The 6412-nt window shown below is 36.3% G+C and overlaps 1 pseudogene; it reads right to left on the minus strand.

Annotated features, from left to right (window-relative positions):
• Positions 1–4861: 4861 nt before the first annotated feature.
• Positions 4862–6063, minus strand: LOC109459734 (trifunctional enzyme subunit beta, mitochondrial; annotated as a pseudogene).
• Positions 6064–6412: the final 349 nt, after the last annotated feature.

A 6412-nucleotide genomic window follows, 5' to 3' on the forward strand; every position in this document is an offset into this window, starting at 1 on the left:
TTCTGCTATTGTAATGTTTTTCAGCATGATTTCCCATAGTATTTTATAGAATGTATCTTAGAAATATTACTCATTATAGATTGCTACACGTCAATATATTTATGCACACTATCTAAAAGTAATCTTGATGTTATCATAAAACAAATGCAAAATAAATACCACAATAGATAAAGATTGATTTTTCAAGTTCAAAAGATAGTTAATATTGTTTTATTTGTGACCAAGGTAGTTATATTTGTTATTAAAAGATGGTTACCTTTTAATATTAATATTATAATTAATTGTGGGATAATTTATGTTACAAAAGGTATTTTAAACACCTTTGAAAAATCTCGGCAAAAAGCTGCAATAATCAGCATTTCTGTAAAATTTTAATAACGGATAAACACTGCTGAGTTGTTGGGTTTATTATACCATCTGTTCAATCTATTTTTCAGTCTGTTGTAATACATTACTAAATATGTCTCCAATGCTCATATCCTACCCACAACAAATACATAGGAGATTTCTTAATGTAAAAACAATTTTTTACAACCTTATTCATTTAAATCCAGAATGTGGTAATCAGCTCAGTCCAGGTAAAATTAATCTTCTTATTATCTTTAAGGAAATAGCCAATAGTGTTGACTTATTACCCTGTTTCCTTTCACTGCTTAAAGAGTGACTTTCTAGCTTTTATATCATGTCTGCTGTGACTCTTCTATTGTCTGCACTAAGCAATAATATGCAAGTCACATTTCTGCTTTCCCAATTTCATTGGCTAGGATGTTTTCTGATGACACTGGTACACTGGAAATAGTACATAAAGTTAAATGGCACATAAAGTTAAATCATATTCCTTTTCTCTCTTGAATCTGTGTCTAATAGAGATCCTGGGTAGGATATATCTTGAATGACTAGGGCAGAGTCTTTCTCAGTAATCTTCAGCACTTGATGAATATCTCCAAAGGAGTATAAGATATTTGGATTCAAAATACTGAGTTAGTTCATTAGGTACTATATCATTTTTCCTGTGTCTGCTGTAATGAATTACTATAAACTTGCTGGCTTAACAGAAAGTTATTCTTTCAACAGTTCTGGAGGACAAAAGTCTGAATCAAGGTGCCAGAAGGGCTCTCGTTTCTCCAAAGTTTCTAGAGGTCAATCCTTCCTTTCCTCTTCCAGATTCTGGTGGTACCACGTATTCCTTGGTTTGTGGCTGCTTAAATTCAGTCTCTGCCTCCATTGCATACATGGAATAAATCCCATGTGATAATTGTGTGTAATTCTTTTTATACACTGTTGGATTGCATTAGCTAATATTTTGAATATTCTGCATCTATGTTCATGAGAGATATTAGTGTGTAGTTTTCCTTTCTTGCAATGTCTTTGTCTAGTTTTTGTATTAAGGTGAATTCTGGCTACATAGAATGACTTGCTTTTATTTTCTGAAATAGGGCATGGAGAACAGTATCATTTCTTGCTGGCACTGCAGATTTTCTGTGACACGGTCACAGCCTCCATTGTATTTATGGCTTAGGTCATCCCAGCCCTCAGTCTCCATTTAGGGTCATTTGACCCCTTACTGCAGTGAAGGACCTTCAGAAGAGCCCTTCCGTAGACTATCTTTGTCTCCCACAATGAGCACACCAGAAAAGCTGTTACCTAAATTGCAGGAGTCTAGGGAAATTGTGAGCATAATCCTTGGTGGGACATTTCTCTGTTGGCCTGCTCCAGATTAATGCAGGGACACTGAAAAAGGCAGTCTCCTCACAGAATCCAAAATGGGGACAGGAAAAACATCTATTGTCTTATTTTGCTCAGGATGTCACAGCAAAATACCACAGATTTGGTGGCTTAAACAACAAAAATGTATTTTCTCATAGTTGTAGAGGCTGGAAGTCCAAGATCAAGGTGTCAGCGGTGCTGATTTCTCCTGAGGCCTCTTTCCTTGGACTCCCTTTTGCTGCTTCTAGGTGTTGTAGATGGTTGTCCCTCTGTGGAAGTGCACCCCTGGTGTCTCTGTATGTCTAAGTTTCCTCTTCTTATAAGGTCACCAGTAAGATTGGATTGGGGTCGACACTGATGGCCTCATTTTAACTTAACTACCTCCTTTAAGAGCCCCCATCTTCAGATATAGTCACATTTTGAAGTACTGGTTAGGACTTCAATATATGAATTTGGGGCAGAGGGATACAATCAACCCATTATCTATCTGTCTGTCTACCTACCTATCTATTTAATCTATCATCTAATCATCTCTATTCTCTCTATTCAAATAGCAGGCATTTTTATCTAAAAAGGACTTTGTTATTTTCTTTCACCGCGCCCCCCTTCATTTTTTTTCCCTCTCTTACTCTAAGAAGTAATAGATTTTTAAAGTTCCCCCTTTCCCTTTTTTGATTTCCTAAGTCAGACCCTCCTATAATATTTCCAGCCACTTGAGAATATGGAGATAGGAGAATTTAAAATATACACTGAAAATATTATTATAATTACAATTTATCCTATTCTTGATGATAAAACATCAGATATTAATATATTAAACAATTCTTATATTTATAAAATAATCCCAATAAACACTTTTTGAAATGATATATAAATGGAAAACAACTGAATTAACAATTTTCAGTTATAACTGAAAATATAAACTGTGAATAAACAAAAAAAGATACTTTTTAAAACTTTTGGATGCTTTTAACATTTTTAAAGCCTCAACAATTATTGGTTTTATAATATGAAACAGCACTATAAACTATATCAAATAATAATTACATAATTTTCCTCAGTAGATAAAAGTTTGTCTTAGTCTCCTGGGTATGGTTTCCTATGGTAGTCTAGAATTTTTCCCCACATCTCAATGGTATGTTTAAACATAGTTTAAAGTTTCTCATAAACTGTGAATTTCAGTATTTGAGTTTGCCCCAAACACTGAATTGCATTCTGTGAAAATATGTACAAGGAGGATTAAAAATAAAGAGGATTTTCAAAACATAAAGCTATCAAATCTAACTCTACATCGGAATTTTTCATCTTCATTGGTAAGTATTGTGCAAATGCCTGAAACTGAGTTTAGCTTAGAAAGAAAAAGTCTCATCCTGTTAAGAATAAAAAGGATTCAGCTGAAATGATAACAGAATAAATTTGACTATGAACTAAGAGAAAATAGAGTTTCAAAATAGGTATGATTTTGAATCCAGACTAATATTAAAACAAACCAAAAGACTTTACCCAACAAGCCAAATTGAAGATACACAATGATAGTTTTATATTGCAGTAACAATTTCTCCATAGAAAGATTTTAATATCATATTAGCAAACATTCTTGGGTTTTACATACATCTTAAATGCACCTAAATAAGAAAAGATGCAAAATCACAAAGGTTACTTATTTTTTACCTATTCCTAGAGTTGTCATAATTGGACAATGGGAATCAAATCAGTTAATCACTGACAAAAGATCACAGAGATTTTAGCATATTATAAATGACCAACAAAGAATAATTTGCACTAAGGTGTGTGCCATATGCAACTCTCTCTGAGAACTGATATATATGAATATATATATATATATATATATATATATATATATATATATATGTATGTATATATATTATACACACATAGATATATCACTATATATAGTGAGATATATATATATATATATATATATTTTCCATATATATATATATATATATATATAGAGAGAGAGAGAGAGAGAGAGAGAGAGAGAGATAATACCGTAGGTAGGTAAGTAGGTAGTAGAAATGTAGGTAGGTAAATAGACAGATGGTTGGAAACGTAAATGTGCAGGAAGGAATTGAAATAGATTCTTTGAAAATGTTTTAGGAATTTAGTATTTAGGGGTCCTAAATACATGTGTGAAAGGGATAGGAAGAAACAGCTTGGTGCCAGTGGTGTTTTTCCCCACATATTTGGAAATTAGAACTGCTATCATTAAAAAGTAGAAGCATTAGAATGAGTACGTAAGGTCTAGAACTGATTACAATAGCAATTACAGAGACCTTATTTCTCAAGCCTTCTCCTAAAGATACTTTAGTTCTCCTAAAGATCTACAAGCCCAGCATGAGGTTCTTCTTCCCCTTTTTATGTCTTAAACAAACCTACCTTTCCTTTTCTCTTAAATATGTGATTTTAAAATTTGTTTAAGAATCTTTTGAGAGCAGTTTTGGGTTCACAACAAATTGAGGGGAAGGTACAGAGATTTCCCAAATAGCCCCCGCCCCCAACACATGCACAGCTTCCCCCATTATCAACGTCCCCCATCACAGTGGTACATTTGTTACAATTGGTGAACAGGACACATCATAATCACACAAAGTCCATAGTTTACACCATAGGGTTCACTCTTGGTGTTGTACATTCTGTGGGTTTGGACACATGTATAATGATACGTATGTATTCAACATTATAATATGGATTTTCATGCCCTAAAACTCTCTCTGCTCCACCTATTCATTCCTCTCTCCCATGATACCCCCCTGAAAACCCTGATCTTTTTATTATCTCTATTGTTTTGCCTTTTCCAGGATATCACAGAGTTGAAATCACACAGTATAAAGACTTCTCACATTGCCTTCCTTCACTTAGTAATATGCATTTAAGGTTCCTCCATGTCTTTTCATGACTTGATAACATATTTATTTTTAGTGCTGAACAATATTTCATTGTCTGGATATACTGCAGTTTATCCATTCACCTAATGGAGGACATCTTGGTTACTTTCAAGTTTGGGCAAGTATGAATAAAGCTGCTATACATGTCCAACCTTGGTTTTCCTACCCATCAGAATCCATGACTTAAAAAAATTAGTCAAAACTGACCTAGGAAAACTTCATTGAATCAAAAGCATCAATGCTATTCATTGTAAGCCTGACTTTTTTAGAATTTTTGGAGTAGCATATATTGGTTTGAGTAGCATTCGATCTTTTGGATCCTGAGACATACACAAAAACCCTCAAATATGCCTTCGGCTTATAATCCATATGGCCAGAGCTTTTTACTCTGCCATAATGAACACTTCAGATGTCCTATCGGTCAGGAAAGAATTTTCAGCTGTCACTGGGCTATAGGGTTTGATGAATACAGGTTTTTTGTTTGGCCATCTGCTCCAGGGAGGAAGAATGAATACCATTATCTTTGGTGACTGTATGTTTTCCAGGTATTTTGAAGGGTACAACATCAATAAGTTCATCCTTTAGCTTCTTGGCCAGTGTGCAAGCCCAGTGAGGACTCATCCTGTTCCAGTAGAGAAACAGCACAGGCAGCAGCCACTTGGTCTACAGTGTGGCTCATGGTCTCACTGGTGGGGAACTCAGCCTCTGCAAGAAGCTCAAATGGTAGGAAATTCAATCTGAACTGACAGATTAAAGTTAATTGCTGATCCAGATCCTTGGCCTGATTGAGATCAAGAATCACTTTGCTCATGTGACAAATAGAGGTGTCAGACACTAACCCTACACCACCTACCATGACCACATCATACTGGCCAAAAATGATCAAGCCAACTTTGTGGTTATGGCTTGGTTGGTGGAAATGCAAGCCATGGTGACGAGTGTGAGCAGGAGTCTTTCTAGTCACGCTGCTTTTTGTCACTTCCTGTATAACTTATACTAAATATGATATAATCAACAGGTTCCTTTGAGAAATTGATCCAAAGCAATAAATTCGAAAAGCACTGCTCCAGCCAAATCATGTGGCATCAGGTCTTTACACAAAGTGCCTGATAGCAAAAACGGACTGCAAACACCATCTACCACCACAGTATTCCTTATACTGTGCTTGGCTAAGGTCTTCTTTGATTTGGACTGTACCGCTGGGTCAGGTCATAGCTGGGAGGAACAGCTCAGAGGTCTTAGAAAAATTAAGTGCCCATTTTAATGTACTGGGAAGATTTTTAAAAGTGTATGTCAGGAGGGAAGTTATCCCAAAAGCGTGTAACCTTAGTGCGCATCTGCTCAGGATCCTGCTGTAGGTAATGTTTGGACCCAAGTGACATGACTGACGGACCAAGAGTTGGGTTGAGTCTAGAAAGGACCCCTCACACCTGCCTGCGGGATCCATGGGTATAATGTGGAATCTCTGGTCCTGCTCCCCACATAAGAATGCAGGATATGGTGAGGCCAAAAAGGAACACCAACAGAGCCATGGAGGGGGGTTTCATACCATTGTATTCTCACTGGCGGCTGGGTTGGAGACACAGAAAGCAGGAGCTGCAATCCACCATCCACTTCTCTGCCAACCAATTCAACTCCACTTGCTAGCCACAATCCACGCTTGCTAGTGTAGCCACGGCAGTTATATTAGTGGCTAATGGCTAACTTGTTGCACTTGATGGCCAACTAGTTACAGCTGATGGCCGTCTACTACCCGAGCCAGCACATTTCCACATGAGGTAGAGAGCCTGGACACT

The sequence above is a fragment of the Rhinolophus sinicus genome, linkage group LG07, assembly GCF_036562045.2.
Source record: "Rhinolophus sinicus isolate RSC01 linkage group LG07, ASM3656204v1, whole genome shotgun sequence".
NCBI classification, from domain to species: Eukaryota; Metazoa; Chordata; class Mammalia; order Chiroptera; family Rhinolophidae; genus Rhinolophus; species Rhinolophus sinicus.